At 38.1% G+C, this 23,635-nt stretch overlaps 1 protein-coding gene and 1 pseudogene across 1 annotated transcript in view; one reads left to right on the plus strand and one right to left on the minus strand.

The window, feature by feature from the left end:
• The window catches only part of MED13L (mediator complex subunit 13L), a 296,775-nt gene that overhangs the window by 41,872 nt on the left and 231,268 nt on the right, over nt 1-23,635 (plus strand). The gene's annotated exons all lie outside the window — the stretch shown is intronic.
• Nucleotides 11,043-11,191, minus strand: LOC114008336 (uncharacterized; annotated as a pseudogene).

The raw sequence follows: 23,635 nt of genomic DNA on the forward strand, positions 1-23,635 counted from the left end.
TGAGTCCTTCCTTTGAGGAGCTCTTAGTTCAGGGGAAGCGTTGGAGGCCAGATGATAGCCATTAAGAAGGAGGTAACTATAAAATGGTAAGTTATGGCAGTTAATAACTGATATTCGGGATACTTACCAGCCAAAGAGCTCTGTTCCTTCTATCCCAAGAGCAAAATTGTCACACAGATTGTCAGTGTGGAGAGCCAGGCAACTTATTCTATCTGGGGTTTATGAAAGCTTTGCAAAAGTAGGTGAAACTCTGTCAGATGAAAGAAAAAGGTTGGAGCCAGCCGCATAGGTGCAGTGGTAGCACAAAGTGCTCTCCAAAGCTGGAAGGGGTATGAAGGTAGTGATTAGGTTCCCAGGTAACTTCGCACGTGAGGTCAGCACTAAGACTGGCTTCCTGGGAAGGTGGTGGTGGAGGGTGTGTTTGGAGGAGATTGCCATGTGAGATCCTGCTGAGAGAGCTTCTCTCTTTCTCTCTCTCAATAAATAAACTTTAAAAAAGTTTACCTGTTAGCATAAGCATTTAAAAAGAGAGTTGGATTTTACTGAGAGGGGGAAAAGGGAAAAGGAAAAAAAGTACTCTAAGCGGATAATATAAAGGCATGTTGGTGCGTGCGTTAGCCAGACAGAGAGACAGAAAGTGAGAAATCACCCCCCAGGGGGGATGGCCACACTACAGTCCCTTCTCCTCCATTCTCCTCTTGGGATCTTGGGCACGCACACACGCCCGCATGCACACGTGCCCGGCGTGACTTTAAGCCACCAGGTCCGGGACTTGAACTGCGGTCGACTACATGGGAGTCCAGCGACATAGCCGTTATGCTAACTGCTGGTCCCATTTTTTATTTTTTTTTGGTAGATTTTTTTGCTGTAGGGCACATGCGCTCGCCAGAAAGAGAGAGACGGAAAGCGAGAAATCACTCCCCAGGGGAGATGGCCACACTGCAGTCCCTTCTCCGTCATCCTCCTCTCGGGATCTTGGGCCCCCATGCACTTGCACCTGGCATGAATTTAAGTCACCGGGTCCAGGACTCGAACCGCGGTCGACTACATGGGAGTTCAGCGATATAGCCATTATGCTAACAGCTGGTCCCATGAGTTTTACATTATTTTTCAGCACATGACATATGGACGATATGTTGAATACTCTTAAATTACTTGAACATAGCAGGGAAGAAAAAAGCCTCAGCCAGGTTGTGATATAAGATCACAGACCAAAGTAGGAGGAAAAGATAAAATATTAGGTCGTTGGGAAGGTCATGACATATATCACTTATGTTTTTCTATGCAGAAATGTGGCACGACTTTCCTGATGACCCAATAATTAGCCACCCATGCACATTACAGTCCTCTAATCCTCCCTCCTCCCCTTTATCATTTAGTAAAAAGTGTTCTTGGTGTGTGGAAGAAAAGCAAATAATATGCAGGTCATGTTTTGGTTATCTGCCATACAGAAGTAACCACTATTGGGACCACAGTTAGCGTAATGGCTATGTTGCTGGACTCCCACGTAGTCGACCATGGTTTGAGTCCTGGACCCGGCGGCTTAAACTCACACTGGGCGTGCGTGTGTATGTGTGTGTGTGTGCCCAAGATCCTGAGAGGAGACTGGAGAAGGGATTGTGCCATGGCCATCCCCCCAGGGGGTGATTTCTCGCTTTCTGTCTCTCTCTCTTTCTGGCAAGCACATGCACTCTATAGCAAAAACCTCTCCAAAAAAAGAAATTAAGAAAGAAAAAAAAGAAGTAACCATTATTGGTGTGTGTGTGTGTGTGAGTGTTGTGGGTTTTTTTTTTATTGCTAACAAGTTTGTGCTTTCATAGGCGCTAAGTAAGTATACTCCTATGTAAAATGTTCTTATCAAAGGGATTGCTTTTATGTGAACGTGTTATTTATTTATTTTTGTTGGCTTTCTATGAAAGAGGATGGATTGCTGGGTGGTAAATGCCAATTTAAAATGTTATATTCCTTTGATTAAAAAATCATAAAGTGTTGCTTTCTAATGTTCTTGATTTTAGCTAGCAGCTGGTGAGTAACTGCTTTTGAGGCAGTTGGAACTCTCGTTTTTGTCCCAGAAGAACATCTTACTGGTGAAAATAGAGTAGTGGTTGTGCTAAATGACTGCAGAATGGACAAGGAGATAAAAAGAAAACAGAGATGGGGGTCCTTATGGCAATGAGCCCAGGCTCACTGACACTTACAGATAACTGAAGAAAGCCAGTGGTATGTGTCTTGTACTGTCAGATAGACGCTGTCTGAACAGTGCTCGTTGGCGAGATCAGCCCTCTGCTGTGTCCATAGTTCCATTCTCGCAGTTAGGCTGCACGCCTGTTGTGTTTCCATGCAGTGGAACTCAGTGCAATTTTATGTTTTACAGGAGTGGAGATTTAGACTGAAGTGACGTGAATAAGCTGTGTATCTGCAGCAAAGACTATTCTTAGTTTTGACAGGAACACTCAACCAGTGATGCTCTGTTTTAGTCTTTGTGTGTGTGTGTGTGAGACTGGTGTGGTTACTATTCAACTGTTAAATATCTTTGCAGGATTCTTATTGATACGTATTCCCATCAAAGTAAGTTATTAATATAATTAGATATAAATTAAAAAAAAAACTTTGAGAGATTTTTGCCATGTGTGTACTCGCTGGAGACAGAGAGACAGAAAGCAAGAATTCACCCTGCAGGGGAGGTGGCCACACTGCAATGCCTTCTCCTTTATCTTTTTGAGATTTTGGGCACACACATGCACACATGCCCAGTGTGTTTCAAGCTGCTGGGTCAGGGACTCGAACCATGGTTGGCCACATGAGAGTACAGCGCCTTAACCACCACACCACCTGCTGGCCCTAAATTTAACATCTTGAAGCCATGTCTGCATAATATTGATATGAACTCCTGTTAATCTAGTAGTGCCCCCTGCCCCAGACAGTCAAACTTTGCCAGTTGTGTGTCTTAACTAGTTTAGATAAAGCCATCACATTTTAAGCATGTGAACACAGTTGAACTACCAACAAGAGAGTTGAAATTTCATGTTAATGCAGCCTAAATTGTGGGAAATACTATTTTTGTGACAACTTACTTTACATTTAGGAGGAAAGGTTAATAGATACTTCTGATGGAATAATTTATTTTTGGTGGCACTAGATTTGCTTTTTAAAGAAATTAGTTTTAGTTAACCTTTCTTTCTTTTTTTTTTTTCTTTCTTTCTTGAAATTCTGTTCTTGGTTCTACAGTCTCCTATTCCTCCTCTAACCCCATCACAAATTTTATTACCACAGTTTTGGAAAGAAAAGCACTCATCTCATGCCTCATTTCTCTGGGTATAGAAACTGAGTTTTAAATACTGTTGAATTACAGCTGAAGATCAAGCCAGTCAGATTTTTTGTTAATTATCCCTTATTTATTGGTGCTGCATTTCAGTTTTCCCTTGTGGAAACACACCCAGAAAGGCCTCTCTGATGTTCCTGGGTAGCATATGGGCTACACAAATTTTGGCCCTCTAAGGCAAGGTCGCCTTTAAAAAAACTTTACATGCATAACTTAAAAATTAGATTAGATGAGTTAAGCTATTAGTATTTTGAAATTATTCATTTGATTAGAATTTCCTCTTTGTGGGAACCAGCAGTTAGCGTAATGGCTATGTCATTGGACTCCCATGTAGTCGACCGCGGTTCGCATCCCGGACCCGGTGGCTTAAAACTCACGCTGGGCGCGTGTGCGTGCATGCCCAAGATCCCGAGAGGAGAATGGAGGAGAAGGGATTGCAGCGTGACCATCCCCCCCTGGGGGGTGATTTCTCGCTTTCTGTCTCTCTGTCTGTCTCTGTCTGTCTGTTTGGCGAGCGCATGCTCCCTATAGCAAAAAAACCTCTCAAAAAAAAAAAAAAAACACCAAGAATTTCCTCTTTGTGTCAGATTTCTTGTACTGTTTATCTGTGTGGATAATATGTGATTGAGCATGAGTAATTTTTCCTTCTTCTAATACAAGGTTAATCTCTTTCCATTGCCTCTTTGCTTGTTCTGAAACTGCTGTTGACTGTGTCTTGGAACCTCGTTATCTGGCCTCTATAGTATGTATTTTTTAAAACTTTGTCTCTGTAACTTCCTGGTAACATTTTTCACTTTTATCTTTCAGTTCATTAATTCCTTTTCAAGTCTTTCAGTTTAAACTATCCCTGTATTCAATTTTTAAATTTCTATTAATTATTTTAAACATGTATTTTCAGCTTTTCAGTAACTTTATTTTTTTTTTTTCATTTCTATCGGGTCTTGTTTCACTTCTTGTTTTGTTTTTCCTTTTATAAAAAATTTTAATAAATTTTCTTAAATTTATGTCTTAGAAACGATTAAGTATACTATTTCAAGGTATCTTTCAGAAAATCTGCATTATCTGTAGACTGTTTTTAGAAACAGTTTCCTTGGGGCCAGCACATGGTGTGGTGGTTAAGGTGCTGTACTCCCACATGGCTGAGCATGGTTCAAGTCCTGGACCTGCTGGCTTGAAAATCACTCTGTGTGCAATCCCAGGAGGAGGAGGGAGAAGGGATTGCGGTGTGGCCATCCTCCTTCGGGGGTGATTTCTTCCTTTCCCTTTGTCTCTAGCGAGTGCACTCGCACTATGACAAAATCCTTAAAAAAAGTTTTCTTCAGATGTCATGATACATCCTGACTAGGAAGTCTCCTACCCTATCCAATCCCTTTTGATCTGGTGGTTTTGCAGATATTTTTAACTGGTCCTCCCACTGAGACTTCCTATCCAAAACCAGGTCTTAGACTGACAGCTCAGGAAACCTGTCTCCTTGTGATGGTGGATCTATCTTTGTTGCAGCCAGCCAGGCAGTCAAGGGGCGTGGCTCAGGCAAGACTCATTTTCTTGGGCTCTCCAGCCACAACTCTTGGAAGCACACAGCTAGTCTTTAGCTGTAGTTCTTTTCAGCCCGATCTCAAGATCTCAGCCGTAGTCTCTCATATTAGATGGGCAATTTTTATTCCCGTTCCCCCATCTGAAATCTAGGCCTCTACCGAGGTTAAACCCAGAGCCTGGCAGACTCACAGTTTCAGTCCCTTTTAGTGTTAAGTGTTTCTGTTTTGCGATGATGATTGTCTTTGTTTTGTTTTGTTTTGAAATAAATTACAACCAGGTCTTTTAAATTTCTCTTTGTAAATTTTATTGTTATGTTTTGGAACATAGTGGGTTTTCAAAATAATTTATGATACCATCTGGCTTGACTGGATACCCTCAGGTTTAAGTTTTTAATTGTAAGTAAATTAATTTAAAAATAGGATGATCATACCCATACTGTAGCCTACTTGTTAAGGAATTTAGATCCTACGTAGCCAAAGGTGGTTTGATTCCTGGCCCTGGTAGCTTGAAAAACATGCTGGGCATGTGCACGTGCCCCAAATCCTGACAGGAGGAAGAAATGAAAGGACTGCTACATGACCATGCCCCACTGGGTGGAGCTTTCTCCTTTCTCTCTGGTGAGAGCTCATGTTTTCTGGCAATTAAAAAAAGTGAGTGACTACAGTCTTATTTCCAGTCATACTTTTTATTTAACACCATCTTGATTTTTAAAAAACAGTCTTAGGGATCTTTTTATAGTCTGTAGGACATGTAAATTTTTCCCTTAGCAATTCAGCCAAAATTTATTTAGGTTTGTGGGCTTTATATTTTTGAAATACTTTTGAATGTGATTAAGGTGAACTTGATCAGATAGATTGAAATTTTTCAGATGAAATAACCCTGAATGATTTTTTATCATCCCTGTAATGATTAGGAAGTGCTCTGTATTTCAAAAGAAATAATAATGTGGGTACAGACAGAGTTTCTTCTTTTATTCCCTTCTCTTTTGCTTGGTTTTCCTCTTCCCTACCTTTGTCATTTACATCTGCCTTTTCAAATAGGGAAAACAGGAAAGATTTTGATTTAGTACTCTTATGTAGGTTCTAGTAATTTGAAGTTTTATAAATCCTTGGCTGACTGGAAAGTTAATTGGACATTTTTTATTAATGACATTGAATTATGCTAATGTCTATTTGCTAATTACTCTAAGTGGTCATCTTTAAGCTTTGAATTGCTTCTCATTGAGTTCACTCTTGAAGGTTTTTCTTTTGAGACACTTGTTAAGTAATCAGTTTACTTGTGAATTACATTTCCCTTTTGCACTGGCAGCAGTTCCTGATTGTCACTCCCACCATTCCCACGATGATTTCCATCTTCTGAGGGGACTCATGGTTTTCCTTTCTTTGTGTGTTTCCCTTTAATATTGGGTACTCTGATTATTAGGAATTAGTAGTTCTTAACCTTTTTTAGAGAAAGCGAGAGTAGGTAGGTATTGGAGATTATGAAGAGTTGGTTTTCCTGAAAGATTTCCTTTTTACACTAAATCTTCATTTTGACTATATTTAGTATTTGAATAAATTGCTTTTGATTTTTTTGGTAGAAGTATTAAAAAATAAATGAGTCACATTTCAAGATATTCCTAAAATAAAGTAATATCTTGACCTATTTTTTGTTGTTGTTAAGCCCTGTTTTGTCTTTGGGAGTTAGGGCATATATTTACCCAGTGAGGATTTTTTTTTTCTTTTTAAAGTTTATTTATTTTTTCCATATATGAGAGTGAAACAGACACACATACACAGCACCCCCAACATGGTCATCATACCACTATCCACTCCCAGCTCACAATCTTTTCCGTGTGGGTCCTAGTTGTGTTACTTCTGTGCCATAGCTTAGACCTATATTAGACCTGTAAACCTATAGACCTATTTTAAGTTGACATTTGTCATTATTTCCATTTAAAATTTAGATTTTAAGCTTTTAAGACAAAGTATGGACAATATAGTACTTCACTATGTTGCAAAAATATTTCTGATTATTTTAAAATGAATAAGTTTAAAAATTATCCGTTTATATATTTAGCATTTGAGTACAGAAAGAAGAGTCAGTGTTTTTTACTCCCTTAAATTATTTTTGTCATAGCCTGGAAATACAAGAGTCTTGAATTGTCTAACTTTTGTATAGGTTTAACTGTGACCTATTCTTGTCACCAGTGTATCTGAGTTAAGAAGAATAGTAGAATAGTTCTGCGTTCTTAGAATAAGTCCTATGGAGTCATAGAAAATAAAATCTTTATACTGATAAAGTGGTATATTCTCTTAACCAAGATTTTATTTTCCTCTTTTTAAATGTATTTAAGTGAGATTACCTTCTAATTTTCATTTCTTTTATTCTTGAGTTTTGTATTTGTAATTTGTATTTTCTTTTGTTTATCCTTTTTTTAGATTAAGCAGATAGAAATCCCGTTTATCACATTTATCTTCAAAGCACACATAACTAACGTAAATATTAGAGAATTAATTTTCCCCAATTACATTTGCAATCTTCAGATTTTGGCACACTTGATTTGAAAAGTGTTTGATTATTCTCTGTTATTTAGAAGGCAAGAGAGTACCTGGCCACATCAAATCAGGGGTGGGTGGGATCTCTTCTGGGAAGGGGAATGTGGAGGTTGTACAAAGACAATAGCCCTATATGTTTTCTAGTGTTTTTTTTTTTTTTTTTCCTTTTCTGGTTTCTTTCATTAATTGTTTTAGTGGGTATTAGGCCTTTAAATTATCTCAACCATTTTATCTACTTTTCTAGCATTTTTAGTACTATTTTAGCATACTTATTTTAACAACTTTTTCTGTTTATTCCCCATATTAACTAGGAAAGTGAATACCATTTTAGGTAGAATAAAAACAGTTGATTTTTTTTTCTTCTCTCCTTTGCCTTTTGATATTCTCTGAGTGATTTGAAATAATTTCTCCTTTAACTTTCAATGTTGTATTACTTTTTAATGAAATCTAGATTTGTATGGCTATGTCCCTAAAATTCTAATTAAAATTTTTTTCCTTAGTTTTAACTATAGAGCACATGTGCTCACCAGAGAAAGAGAAAGAAGGGTAGGTACTCCCCCACCCCCACCCCCGAACTTCCTGAATGGCCACACAATCTCTTTTCCTCCATTCTCCTCTTGAGATTTTGGACACTCATGCACATATGCCCAGTTTGATTTTCTTTTTTTCTTTTTAGGAGAGATTTTTGCTGTGCTCATTGGAGAGACAGAGACAGAAGTGAGAATTCACCCCCTGGGGAAATGGTCATATCGCAATCCCTTCTCCTCCATCCTCTTTCTGGATTTTGGGCATATGCACATGCCCCTGTCGTGAGTTTTAAGCCACTGGGTCTGGGACTCAAACTGTGGTCTGGACCAGCTTGATTTTCAAGCCCCCAAGTCCAGGACTTTTAACTGCAGGATTGGCCATTTGGGATCTAGTGCCTTAACCACTATGCCACCTACTGGCCCCATAAAATTCTCAGTTTTGAGAGTTAAAAACAGATGAATGTTTAAATTCAGAGTTTGATAAGTGTTAAACCATTGGTTCCTGAGCTCACCAATGTACTTTGTAAACTCTGTATAAATAGTAGTTAGAGGCTAGAATTTTGTTTCAGGTTTTTGACAGGAAATGACTGTTAACTAAACCCATGCTGTGATTTTGAAGATAGCAATAGAAACATTTCAGATAGGAAAGTCTCTCATATTTCTATGGACAAGGTCAAGTTGTATTGTTTATCACATGTTTAAAACAGTATGTTACATTACAATTTATGCTGTAATTAAAGGAAGTGAACTTTTAAAAACACAGAATGCAAAGGAGTATTTACTTTTGATAAATTGCTTTAACAAAAAGTATCAGATTGTTTGACAAGTTGCCTAAATGAACATGTTTTGGATTGCTTTCTGAAAAAAATAGGACTCAAAGCTGTTGATGTAAGGCATATGTTGTATGAGGAATGTACTTTTAATTGAGATTTGATATAGTGAACAATTTTTTGGTATTTACAGGCCTCATACCTTAAAAAAACGTACTTCTGCATGAATTCCCCTTGTAAATTATGGCAAACTGAAATTCAGAAATTACTGTAATCCATTTGTGATTAAAAACTCTCAGAAAGGTAGTCAAGGGGGGATTTCCTGAACTTGCTAACAAGCATTTACAAATATCTAGTGGTGAAACACTACTTTCCCCCTAAGATTAAGATGGCAATATGTCCTCTTTCATCATTCTTACTCAATACACGCTGAAGTTCTAGCCAGTGTAGTAAGGCAGCAAAAGGAAATAAAAGACATGCAAGGTCAAAAAGAAAGAAATCTGTCTCAGTTTGTGATAATAGGATTTTTTACGTAGAAAACCGCAGTTACTTGAAAAAAACCTCTCAGAGCTAGTAAGTGAGTTCAGCAAGTTCAGAAGATAAAAGTTTCTCAAAATGATTGAATTTCTACATTACAAGCTATAACCATGTGGACACCAGAATTAAAAATACAGTATCATTTATAATTGCTCAAAAAGAAGTACTTGGTTGTAAATCTCACAGAGCACATATAGGCCACATGTGCTGGAAGCTATGCACTCCTTCTTAACTGTTGGTATTGGAGTAATTGGACACCCGTAGATTAACCAGCCCTTGGCCTCACTCTCACAGCTTAGACAAAAGTAAATTTCAGAGAAGCCACAGGCTGAATGTGAAGTGTGAAACTATAACACTTTTTTTGGAAAAAAAGGAGTCTTTTGGATGTGGGATTATGTTAAGAGTTCTTAAACCTGTCATCAGAAGTACAGTACCTAAAAAGAACTAGTATCAGACAAAGAACTGTTACCTGGAATATATGGAGATTTCTCAAAGCTTAGTAACAAAAAAATAGTACAACTGGAAAATGAGCACAAGATGTAAGTAGGCATTTATACACGGCAAACAGATATATGAAAAATATTCAGTACCATTATCTATTAGGGAAAAACATTTTTAAACTACAGTAAGCTATCATTACATACCTGTTAGAATGGTTAAAATTTAAAAAATAGTGGCAACTCAAAATGCTAGAGAAGTTATGGCGAAACTAGATCACTAAAATGTTGCCGAAGGGACTGTAAAATGGTACAGCCTCTTCAGGAAACAGTTTGGTTTCTGAAAACAAAAACAAAAACAAAAACATAGTAATACAACTACCATACAGTTTGGCCAGCAGTTGAACCCCTAGACACTTATTCCAGAGAAATGAAAACTTATGTTTACACAGAAATGTATGCATCAATATTTATAGCAGCTTTATTCGCTAAGAGCTCTCCAGCCTTGATGTCCTTCAGCAGGTGAAAGGCTAAATAAACCATATATTCCATACAATAAAATACTACTGGTTAATGAAAAGGAACAAACTCTTGATATATTCAGTAACCTGGTAAATCTCCAGAGAATTATGCTGAGTGAAAAAAACAAGTCCCAGAAATTTCATATTGTATGATACTGTTTAACATTTTTTAGATGACAAAATAATAGATTAAGAGTTTAGTGCTTATCAAAGGATTAAGAGATGGTGAGTTGAAGTGGAAAGAAAGTGGCCATTACTATAAAAGGAAAATGGATCCCTGTGGTGATGACAATAGAAATGTTCTCTATCTTGATGTTATCATTGCCAGTATCCTGGTGGTGGTCTCATTGATTGTGTACTATAGTTTACAATCAGTGTGCATTAGGGGAAATAGATTAGGGTACATGGGGTCTTTTGGTATCAATTTTAACAATTGCTCGTGAATCTATGATTATCTCAAATTAAAACTTGTTTTCTTCATTTACTAGGTAGATATTTGTTTTCCATTTTACATAGCTTCTTGATATATATTTATTTTGCTGGCTATGTAACATTTGAACTCAGATCAATATCTCTTTCCATAAATAGTTATAAATAGTTGTTGAAAATTGAGGATCCTTGCATAGTATATCCTTTAATCCATGCATAGTTTTTTTGTTTGTTTTTCCTTGTTAAGAGTGGTTTTTTTTTTTTTTTCTATTTTTTTGGCTATAGGGCACATATGCTTGCCAGAGACAAGAGAGACAGAAAGTGAGAAATCAACCCCGGAGGGTATGGCCACACTGCAATCCTTTCTCCTCCATTCTCCTCTTGGGATTTTGGGCATCCATGCACATGTGGCCAGCGCAAGTTTAAGCCACTGGGTCTGGGACTCCAATCTTGGTTGACTACGTGGGAGTCAACCTCTATGCCATCTGCTGGTCTCTGTGCATAGATTTTTCAATTAGCAATAATTGCGCCTCGGATAAACCTCATTGGCTACGATACTGCCACTGCGCAAAGCTGTGCATAGATTTTTTATATTTCCTTTGGTTTTATTGTTTATTTTTTTTAGTAGCCATCCACATGTGAGCTGACCAGAGACAGAGATGGAAAGGGAAGAGGCATACCCAGGTGGCGTGTGATCACACTGGTAGCCCTTTTTCTCCACAACTCTATCCTGTCAGAATTTTGGGAATGTACACACACACTCACACCTCATGTGTTTTTGAAGACACACGGACTGGGGTTTAAACTATGGGTGGCCATGTGATATCTGGCTCCCTTAACCACTAGACTATAGGACTGCCTCTTCCTCTATTTTTTTTTTTTTACACTAATACTTAGAGATCTTCAAACTACTCAAGAAACATGTTTTAGAAATTTAAAATAGGTCTTGTTGGCCATGATGTAATTAACTTCTTCCTTCTTGTTTAGAATTTCTTTTCAGGACTAAAAACAGCTGTAACATGACAATGATTTTATAATTTGTTAATTATATTATGTGAAATGTAAAACTGGTGAAGAGCCAGTAACAGTGCACAGATTATTGTTGTCTTGAAAAATGAATAAATCTAATGAATGAGTAAAAAAAGCGACACTATTGTTGGCACTCTGAAATTCTTTAGGGACTTTACATTGTAGCTGAATTCAGCCCTGTCTTCTTGCTGTGTTCAAGAGGCTTTTCATTGATTTCTGTTGAGAGGAAAAGCCTTTTTTAAAGTTAAAAAAGAGAAGGAAAATAGGCAGTACTCGCTAGGCTGTCTGGATTATTAAGATCTTTTAGCAGTGAGTTGCTCTTTCTCTGGGAAATTGGCTGTTAAAGTCAGAGGGAACCCTTAATAGTTTGCATGGTGTTTGATGAAATGGAACAGTTGGCTCAGTACCGATTCCAGATTTAATGGAACAGATATTCACCTCTGTACAGCTCCTGTGATTAACAGTTGTATTTTCTGATTATAGAAGTATAATTTTAGGATATACTGTTGCTTTTTAAAATAAAAGGAGTATATTAGTGAAAACCTGATAAATTTAACCTTTTTTTTTTAATGACATGAGAGCATGTGACTAAAGTAAAAGAGAAATAATTATAGTTCTGAGGAGAGCAAACTAACTGTGGTAATAGAAAAAATGACATTGATAGCTACTAACATTGCATTGTTATTTTTGTGTCAGGCATTGTTCAATATAGTTTTTATTTTTTGAGAGTTGTTTTTTTTTTTTTTTTTGCTATAGTGTATAGAAACAGAAAGAGGTAGAGAGAGAGAAAGAAATTACCCCCCAGGAGAGATGACCAGGCCACAGTCTCTTCTCCATTCTGTTCTCAGAATTTAGAGCATGCATGCACATGCACTAGGTGTGAGTTTCAAGCTTCCGATCTGGGACTTGAACTGTGGTCAGTCATGTGGGAGTCCAGTGCCTTAACCACTAAGCCACCTGCTGGCCCTCAATGCACTTTTTAAGATTGACCGGCTTTTATCATGTTAACATTACCGTGATGAGATGCCTGTACTGCGATTTCCTGTGTAGTGGAGGAAACTAGAGCATGGAGCAGTTAGGAAATTTCCCACACCAAAGGACATGGAGATGGGAGAGAGGACACCTAGGTCCAGAGCCTGCAGTCTTAACCACTACTTTATATTGCCCTCTGCAGAGAAATCAAACCACATAGGAATAAAGTGTGTAACTCATGAGTGGGAGTTCTTAAAACAATTTGCTTAGAGAGAACAGAAAATACCCATTTGGGTGTGGGTAGGCTAGTGATAGCAATTTGAGCACAAAGCCCTGGTTATTAATAAACGTGCTGCATGTGGCATGGTTGCAAGCTGCTGTTGGGAGCTTAAAGTAGAAAAAAATGGGTTAAATGAGTTAGGAAAGAACTTTGAGTCAAAAGTGGATTTGGGAACACATTTCCTAGTTTACTGTTTAAAGGAATGATTAAGATCTATCACAGATGGATGAAATGTGGACTTCTAGAACTTGAAGAAATTATAAAACTTTATTGTATGAAGAGTCCTCAAAAAAAAAAAATCATGAAAGACATATATTAAGGGGACCAGCAGTTAGCGTAATGGCTATGTTGCTGGACTCCCATGTAGTCACCCACGGTTTGTGTCCTGGACCTGGTGGCTTAAAACTCAGGCCGGGCGCGTGTGCATGTGTACCCAAGATCCCGAGAGGAGAATGGAGGAGAAGGGATTGTGGTGTGGCCATCTCCCCTGGGGGATGATTTCTCGTCTATATCTATAGATATATGGTAAAAACTGTGTGGGACCAGCTAGTGGTTTGGTGGTTAAGGTGCTGGACTCTCACATGACCGTTGGATCCAGTGCCTTGAAATTGATGCCCAGTACATGTACATATATGCCCAAAACCCAGAGGAGAATGGAGGAGAAGGGATCGAAACATGGCCATCCTCCCTGGAGGGACCCCCCCCCCGCCAGCACACATGCCCCATGGCAAAAACCTAAAAGTAAATACATTAAAAACAAAACAAACTATGATTAAAAACAATTTTTTGAAACTATATTCATTTCTTTTGCGAGACAGACAGACAGATGTGCCCACTCCTAACGAGGTCTTCATACTGTGATCTCTTCAGCCAACCTGGGTTAGGGGGAATGTATGAACAAGACCAGCATGTCCAGGGAGCCCTCAGGACACAAGCCTGAACCCTCCCCACATGGATCCAGTTGTGTCATCACTGTGACATGATTTATTGTACCAAAGTAAATGCTTAGCTTAATTTCATTTTCCATGAGATTTTTGAAGTCCTCCCCATATCTATGCTTTTTCATTTATCTGCCTCTACCCTAAATTTTATATTATATTTTATATTTTGACATTTTTCTACTGATTGTTCAGTTACAGGGTATGTAGTAAAACAAAGACAATAAACCAAATATCACAAAACTGGACTATAATACCAGCTTTTCTGTTTCTTGCTATAATGACCTTGTTTGGGTTACTTAGCTATTTGAAGATTAGCTCCCACTTTCCCTCTTTCTGTCTCTCTCTGGGGAGCATAAGCACAACATGGCAAACACCTTAGGAAAAAAATGAAGTGTGGTGTTGTCCTCCCTCTTCCTATCCCTTATGGGGTGAGTAGGAAGACTTTGATTCTTTCTGTAAATCTGGTATGTACTCTCTCTGGGCTTTAGGCTTTGTGCTCACTGATTGTTTTGATTTTGCAGGTGTGATCACGCAATAGGGCACTTAGTAAAGTAGGGGAGAGAAAACATTAAGATATATAACTAAGTAAAATGTTACATACAAAATAATACTTTATGATGTAATTATAGCTACGTTATGGTAATTCAGAAGAGATTATTGCTGCTTGGGGAAAGTGGGAATGCTTTGTGAGGGAGGTAGTATTGGAAAATGATGATATTTGAAGCAGGGGTGTGATGTGTTATTAAAATGAAGAGGTGCAAGATATTTGCTTCAGAAAATGAAGTAGAATGAGTATAGACATGGAGAAATAAAAGTGTGTGATGGAAAAAGTTGTCATACTTGTCATAAGTGTACCTGACCATAGGTAACTAGAAGTGACTGGTAGAATAGAATAAAATCAGATTACAGAGGGTCTTGATTGGTCTGCTAACAAATAGTTGATTTTGCATATTGTTAAACATCATGATCAGTAATCCCATGGATTTTCATAAAGTATTGCTTAAAAGGAATTATAGACTTAAAAAGATCTTTGTGGCAAACAACTTTGTAAAACTTGTGTTGGAATTACACTTCAGGAATAAAATTGTGTTACACAGATGAAGTGCGACTTGTTATTTGTATTCCCAAATTTATAGGTTTGCTATGATAAAAAGAAAAAAGGTGTTACTGGTTATTGGTTCCTTTGGGTTATCTAGTATTATTGCTTTGTACTGGATACTTTGTAGAAGAGTAAACATTCTGCATTTTTTCATAACTTGCTAAAATGAATCCTAATCTTGGGCTGGCCGGTGGTGTGGTGGTTAGGGGGGCTGGATTTCCATGTAGCTGACCATAGTTTGAGTCCTGGACCTGGTGGCTTGCTTTCTCGCTTTCCCTTTTTCTCTCTCTGTCTCTCTGGTCAGATTGAAAAATGGTGATAGCAAATGGAATTAAGTAAATAAATTAATATATGTATATATTTTTAAAAATCCTAATCCTGGGACCAGCAGTTAGCGTAATGGCTATGTCCCTGGACTCCCACGTAGTCGACTGCGGTTTGAGACCTGGACCGACTTGTTATTTGTATTCCCAAATTTATAGGTTTGCTATGATAAAAAGAAAAAAGGTGTTACTGGTTATTGGTTCCTTTGGGTTATCTAGTATTATTGCTTTGTACTGGATACTTTGTAGAAGAGTAAACATTCTGCATTTTTTCATAACTTGCTAAAATGAATCCTAATCTTGGGCTGGCCGGTGGTGTGGTGGTTAGGGGTGCTGGATTTCCATGTAGCTGACCATAGTTTGAGTCCTGGACCTGGTGGCTTGCTTTCTCGCTTTCCCTTTTTCTCTCTCTGTCTCTCTGGTCAGATTGAAAAATGGTGATAGCAAATGGAATTAAGTAAATAAATTAATATATGTATATATTTTTAAAAATCCTAATCCTGGGACCAGTAGTTAGCGTAATGGCTATGTCCCTGGACTCCCACGTAGTCGACTGCGGTTTGAGACCTGGACCTGGCGGCTTAAACTCACGCTGGGTGCGTGTGCGTGCATGTCCAAGATCCTGAGAGGAGAATGGAGGAGAAGGGATTGTGGTGTGGCCATCCCCCCTGGGGGGGGGGGGATTTCTTGCTTTCTGTCTCTCTGTCTCTCTGTCTTTCTGGAGAGCGCACGCACCCTATAGCAAAAACCTCTCTGAAAAAAGAAAAGAAAAAACCCTAATCCTAACAGGTACAAATTTTTACCAATGAGAAAATACAAGAATAAAGATGTTAATATGATAAAACTTCTTGGTGCACATGTTTGATAGAATATATGTGAGTTGCTGTTGGCTGATATTCTAAACAAATACCTTAGTTCTGCTGGCTTTTCTCAGGTCTTTTGTACACACAGGAGACACTTCCTGTGAAAGTGTTCCAAAATGTATTCTTTTGAAACTCAAAATACTGCATTCTTGAGAAAAATTCGACCATCATGTTCACCACTAATTCTGAAAGGCATGGGTCATAAATGTTTGGTAATGATTGTCAAATAGGCCTTACATAATATTGCAACTGTAATAGGAATGATGTTTAGTTCTCTTGTAAAACTGAGAATGCCAACTAAAGTGATAAATAGTTAATGGTTTTTAGATATGTGATTTAAATCAAAATAATTACTTTCATTGATTTTTTTTTTGTGTGTGTGAATATTTGACATCAGAAAAGTAGTTCAGACCTGCAGTTTAGATAGAGGTCAGGAATAATTGACATCTCCGGAAATTGTTCAGATTCCAGGTGGGATAAGTGATTTATTGTTACTTTACTGACATTTTGAATATTTGCCACAGAATTTTTTCCTTGAGCAGTGTTTCTTTGAGGCCGAAAGTTTTATTATTCTTATTGTTTCCTGGAAAACCTTATTTTAGTGACAGATTTGACTCAAAGTGAGACATTGGCTAGTTGCCACTTAGCTGAAAACAATCCTGTTTTCGTTGTTACACAGACTTCACATTTCCTGAAAGTATACTGTTTGCATTTATGCACTTTATTTATGTATTTGTTTATTGCTTACTTACCAGCTACAAGGCATGTGTGTTTGTCTGAGGAGGAGGGGACACGCTCCCCATACCCCATGGGGAAGGTCATGCTGCAAATCCTTCTCCATTTCTCCATCCACATGCACAAGCATGCACCTGGCTTGTTTCCTCAAGTCACAGGGTCTGGGACTTGAACCGGGGGGATCCAGCTACTTTAAACACCAGGTCATGGAGCCAGCCCCATTCCTGCACTTCTAAAAAATATTTTGCTTATTATGCATGTTCTGTAACTACTGATTTACTTTGATTAGTTTTTGTTAGTTAATATTGCAGTAGAATATCATCTACCAAATGTATGAAGGATTGTAATTACTGAAAAAGTTTTAAGATTTAAAGACTGTGGCAGCCTTACCAAAGAGGGTTTAACTTTGAGAGAATTGAATAGCCTTTTACAGGGCGTTTTCTGCAGCTAATTAGAGTACATTTGTTGAAACCCTGTGTTTGCTTAATCAGTTCACTGGACTCACCGCTGAAGCAGTGGCACAGTGAGGTTAGATTGTAAGCGGTAATCCTCCTTAAATGAGGCTTAAGGGGAATTGGCATGGTGGTTTGTAAACTGTATTTGGAGCTTTGCTGGCTTCTACTCAGTGTAACGTTACAGACCTCAGAATTTCATCCTTAACTCAGTTATCTCAAAGACATTTATCATATTTACTTGTCAAGGAAGACATTACATTTCTTTTTCTTTTTCTTCATCACTTTCATCTCTCTCTCTCTCTCTCTCTCTCTCTCTCTCTCTCACACACACACACACACACACACACACACACACTCTTCTCTTTTTACACAAGGAGAGTTTTATAGTCCACTTAGGGAAATGATCAGATGTTGTTCCACCCCACCACACCAATATTAAAAAAAAAAAAAAAAGTAGTGTTATTTCTTACATTGAATACTATAAAAATTTAAAAATAAAAAAACTTGGGCTAGTCCGAGATATGGTGGTCAGGGCAGCTGGATCCCACTTGACTGATCGTGCTGTTTGTGTCCGGGCATAGTGTGAGAAACACTCCAGATGTGTGTATGCATGCCTAAAATCTCACTAGGAGTGTGTAGGAGAGGGAATTGCAGTGTGGGTAAGATTAGGGGGTCGGGGACTTTTCACTTTCCCTTTCTCTCTCTGTCTCTCTCTAGTGTGCACACATGCTCTGTAGCAAATTTAAATAAATAAACCTTCAACAATTTTGAACATATTGAAATATTTGTTTTATAGTTGAAAAATGACATTTTACCTTTAATGAGTTCTTTGGTTGTGTTACAAATTGAGTTAAAGGTCTCAGTACCAAAATACATATTTGTTTGTAAATACTAGGAATTGACAGTTTAGGAATTTATGAGATCAAATGTGAAATTTGATATTTTAAAATCAAATGTCATTCTTGGTGATACCTACTCATTTTACTTTGATATGTTTTATAGAATTATTTTATATCTTAACTCAGTTTGCAGATTGATATTACAAAATTTGCCTTTCAAAATGTAGTTTACCCATGTGATATTTAGGTATCACTGAATTGCAGGAATTGCTCATAGGTGATGCTTCATTAAAAAATATATTAGGATGTTTGCTTGCCCACAGCATAGTTTGGGAAAAACTCAGAAGTTTTAGCACAGTAGATCTGCAGAGCAGCTTTAACCACTGTGAATTTATTTCCCAATATTTTAGATTCATGTAAGGAATTCTCATATATTAACTCCTATTGTTCTCACATCTTCCTCTGATGTCTTTTAAAGTAGTCCATTTAAATTAGTTTTCTAATTCTGGTCAGTTTTTTTTTCTTCAAATGTATGAACTCTAGGAAACACATGTAAACATACATTCGTTCTTTGATAAGCGTTCACTACATGCCTGGTGTGTGCCAGACCAGTGTGGTTACCAAAACACAGACTTTAACCTCAAATAGCTTAAAATCTCAAGAGGGGAGATAAACATGCATACCTTTGTGCAGTACATGAAGAGCAATGTGTTAGCAGGGTGATCAAAGTCCTCTAAAAGTGCCCTGCAGGAACTTGGGGATGGGAGAGAAAGGAGAGACTTTATATAGGGGTGTGCGCTCATGTGTGTATGTGCGGTGTGCAGTTTTTGAACAGTGACCAGAGGACTTGGGTTAGGGAGAGTAAGCATGAGATATAAATTGAGGTCCATTGGTTTCTTTTTTCTTTTTTGGGGTTTTTTTTTTTTTTTTTTTGCTATAGGGCACACGAGCCCTCCAGAAAGATAGAAAGTGAGAAATCACCCCCCCAGGGGGGATGGCCACGCTGCAATCCCTTCTCCTCTCAGGATCTTAGGCGCACATGCACGTGCGCCTGGTGTGAATTTAAGCCACTGGGTCTGGGTCTTGAACTGTGATTGGCTACACGGGAGTTCAGCGACATAGCCATTATGCTAACTGCTGGTCCCAAGATCTACTGGTTTCCAAGTTGCGTTTTGTAGGTCTCTTCAGTTTGTCCTCCTCCTGCCTTTTTATTTTATTTTATTTTTTTACTTGTTTTACGTTTGGAATGATACAGTAAAGAATGAGATATTGACAATGCTAGGGAGAGAGGGTAGGATTTGCTGGGGCATTGTTCTTTAATAAGCTCTAGAAAATGTGAAAATGTGCTGAAGTGAGGGGCTGGCCTTAGTAGGTCATGGACTCATGTGTAGCATGAGAGAGAAGGCAGAATCTGTGAGTACAGATGTGGATAGGTGGTAGGTAGGGAATGTAGAATTCTCTTTCAGTTCCTTTTTCTGTCATTGGAAAAGCAACCGAGGTCATCAGTTGATGGTAAAGTAGTGTCTAAGGTTTATGGACCATGCATAAGAAAAGGGTTAGTCCTGTAGGAGAGCCATTAAAATAATGCGATTTGATTCTCTGCACAATGAGAAGGAACCACTTAAAGCGTGGCTATGAGTTTTTAAAGAAAGGCTAGTTTGCAGGGATTTTTTTTTTTCCTTCAGCGTCAGTTGCACAGATTGAGGCACAGATTAGGTAGAGAGTTGCAATTAGACATTGTTTTGCTACAGTGTATGTAACAAAATGAGAGAGAGCCAGGGGAAATGAGAGGCTTTTGCCTAGCAAGGATTATAATGGCTGATGGTAAAATTTAAACAGGAGAAGGCATGAAGGAAGTTAGGGACAGGTGGTTGAGCCTATGGAGTCTAAGTCCTGTAAGGCATTTTCCAGTTCCCCAAAGTTCAATGTGATAGTCATAATTTGCAATAAGATTTTGGTCTCATTATTATTATTTTATTTCATTATTATTTTATTTTATTTTTGGAGAGGTTTTTGCTATAGTGCATGGGCCCTTGCCAGAAAGACAGAGACAGACAGAAATCAGCCCCTACCCACCCCAGGGGGGAGGCATGGCCACATGACAATCCCTTCTTCTCCATTCTCCTCTTGGGATCTTGGCCACGCACGCACACGCGCCCGGTGTGAGTTTTAAGCCACTGGGTCTCTGACTTGAACCATGGTTGACTATGTGGGAGTCCAGCAGCATAGCCATTATGCCAACTGCTGGTCCCGGGTCTCACTATTGAAAGTAAAAGCATCTATAAACATCCAACCACAAAAATTTTGTTAGATCTTTTTAGTGCTTCAATAAAAAAGAAAATCATAATATGAAGAAATATAATCTTAGGATTTTTCTCATTTTGTTCCAACTCACAAACATCACTTTAGCTAAAACTTTGTTTTACAGTGTAATTTGTGAGGATCCTAGAGAGTGCTTTGTACTCCTGTTGTCTATATTGCCAGTACTAGATTCCAGTTGTCTTATGTGCAAAGGAAATTTGTTTAGGTGATAACACGCATGCTCTCAAACAGAAGACTAAACGCTTGAAAAAATTTTTTTTCACATTTGTATTGACACATATTTAAAAAAATATACAGATAGGATTTCAAGGGGAATGTTTTTTATTTAAGAAATAATTCATTTTCAGGTTCTTTAGAGACTTCTTCCACATATAAACAATGTAATTATATAGTCAGGAAGAAGTGCTGCAGCTTTGATTAGCTTTTTAGATTTGATTAGTACTTAAGGTATCTTAAAGTATATGTTACTTTAAATAAAATTCTATTGAATCTATTTAGTTAGGATTCTGCCCTTTATTTCACACAAATTGATGCAATAGTGAGCAGTGAGATTTGCTAAACCTGTGTCTTCTAGTAGATGAGAGGGGTGGACTCTAGTGCATAATTCATCTGTGCTGGGGTTTCTTACCTTTGGACGATTGGCATTTGGGCCTATTCTGTGCAGCATAGGATGTTCAACAGCATCCCTGGCCCCTCCCACTAAAGGCCATTAGTATGTACTCTACCCATCCACCTGCGCTAGTCTTGCTGATCAAACATATCTCTAGAAATTGCCAAATATCCCTTGGAGATCAAAATTGTCCCAGACTGAGTACAATGATTGATGATAATGGGAGACCCAGGAAAATCAGGTTCTGGCTTTCAGAATCTGGTATTTGGGTAGATGTAGTGCTGGGAGTTTGAGGGAATTATTTTCCAGTTACCTTCCTCAGTGAAGTTTAAAGACCATCAAGATGAGAAAGAGGAGGGCAGATGGTCTGTCTGTCCTTCCTTCCTCCCTTCCTTCCATCTTTTTCCTCCCCTCCCCTCCCCGGACCGGATAGCCACGTACAGTCCCTTCTCCTACAGTCTCCGCTTTGGATTTTGGCCGTGCTTGCACACTCACCTAGCGTGATTCTCAAGCTGTTGGGTCCAGGACTTGAACCACACATTCAGCCACATGGGAGTCCAGCACCTTAACTACCACACCATTTGCTGTCCCCAAATGGATATTTCTTTAGCTTTGCTTTTATTTTGTGTGAGTTGATGTGGTTTAAAACACTACCATTTTAGAAGTTTTTGTTGTTTTGTTAGAGAGGGTCCCTGGCTCAGTAAACTGCTTTATTTAGCCTGACATGGTTAGCTGTCACCTTTATGTAGAATTGCTCAACGAATAACATCTTTCTCCTTAGATCAAGAATCTCACTTTTAAGAAGTTCTTGTTCTTTTTGCCTTGACTTCGGGCACCTGTCATCATTGTTTTTCTTAGATAATTCCTTTCCTGCCTTCTGTCAAGGCCTTTCTTTCTTGGCCTTGTGTCTTCTCTTTCTTGAATACATCACACAGATAGGAAACAGTAGTAGTAAAGACTTTGCTGTTGAAAACTACAGCAGGTGTGGGGTGCTGTAACTAAGGCAGTGTGACTATGCTATGAAGACTGAAGTGAAATCGTGTTGATTGCTCCTCTTAGCTCAGTTAATTTAAAAAATTTGGTATGGAAAAATTCACAAGGTAAGTCAGTTCTACTAGAGATACTAACATAAAGGAAATTCACATTTATGAGATGTGACCAGCATCTTAATAGTGCTAATTATATGTCACTGGAGTCTTTTATAATTCTTTCTTCTTTCAGGAATTTACCTGTATTCCTTTTATTAGAAATGACCACAGATTCATAATATAGCTAGTCTTAGCTGGAAAAACAACTACTAATTATCTCATGTGGCATTGACCTATGGAAAATAGTTATATCCATCTGTGGTTGTATTTTAAGACTTTGTCCTAATTTCTTTGATTGCTTTTCCCTTCTCTCTCTCTCTCTCTCTCTCTCTCTCTTTTTCCTTTCTTTCTTCCAGTCTCTCCTCTTGTGGCTTTAAAAAAGTTATTTATTTATTTATTTATGTAGTTTTAATTAAAGGTTTCCTGTTCAGGTACCATTATGTGACACCACTGTTTTAATTTGGCTTGTCTTTTTAGTTATCCTTAGCTAATTTATATAACATTATATTTGGTCATGTGTGCATACTTTCTCTGGCTTGGAATGTAGATAAAATTAGATTTAAATTTTACATTGTAATATGAACTAGGAAAAAAGAATCTCTAGCACTTCTTGACACTAAAATATTCTTTTTAAAAAATTGTATAAATATACACATGTCAATTGTATATTAATTAATTTTTTTTTTTTTTTTTTTTTCCAGAGGTCTTCTCTGCTTACAAGAGAGAGAGTGAGAGAGACAGGCAGGCAGGCAGACAGAAAGAAAAAGAATCCCCACCCCAAATAGGGAGAGGTCGTGGTACAGTACTTTTTCCTTCATTTCTCCTTCCTGTCAGGAGTTCGAGGATGCATACACGTGTGCCTGGTGTGGTTTTCAAGCTGCTGAGGCTGGGATTTGAACTGCAGTTATCTATGTGGGATTTGACTCCTAATTCCTAATGCATGGCACTTAACCACTGTGCTACAGAGCCAGTCTGTAGCTGTAGATCTTTGGTATAGATTTTTAGTGTTTTGTTAGAATAATTTCTTAACTTTGACTAGATGTAAGAAGCAAAACTGGTTGCTAGTACTTTTCCTGTTTGAGTAACTGTGTTCTACTGTCAGTGTTACCTTTTTAAAAAATTTTATACAGAAATTATTTCGTATAAACTATTATCACTGTTATTATTACTTTTGCTGAAGGGCACATATGCTTATCATAAAGAGAGAGAGAAAGCGAGAGATCACTCCCCAGGGAAAATGGCCATACCATAGTCCCCTCTCCTCCATTCTCCGCTCAGGATTTTGGACATGCATAACGTGCCCAGTGAATTTTTTTGTTTTTCTTTTTGCCTTAGGGTGTGCGTGCTCATGGGAGAGACTGAGACAGACAAAGAGAGGGAAAGTGATAAACCTCCCCCCCTCCCCGGGGGGTGGCCACTCTGCAATCCTCTCTCTTCCATTCTCTCCTGGGGTTTTAGGCACA

The sequence above is a fragment of the Tupaia chinensis genome, unplaced genomic scaffold (genome assembly GCF_000334495.1).
Source record: "Tupaia chinensis unplaced genomic scaffold, TupChi_1.0 Scaffold000320_1, whole genome shotgun sequence".
Classification (NCBI taxonomy): domain Eukaryota; kingdom Metazoa; phylum Chordata; class Mammalia; order Scandentia; family Tupaiidae; genus Tupaia; species Tupaia belangeri.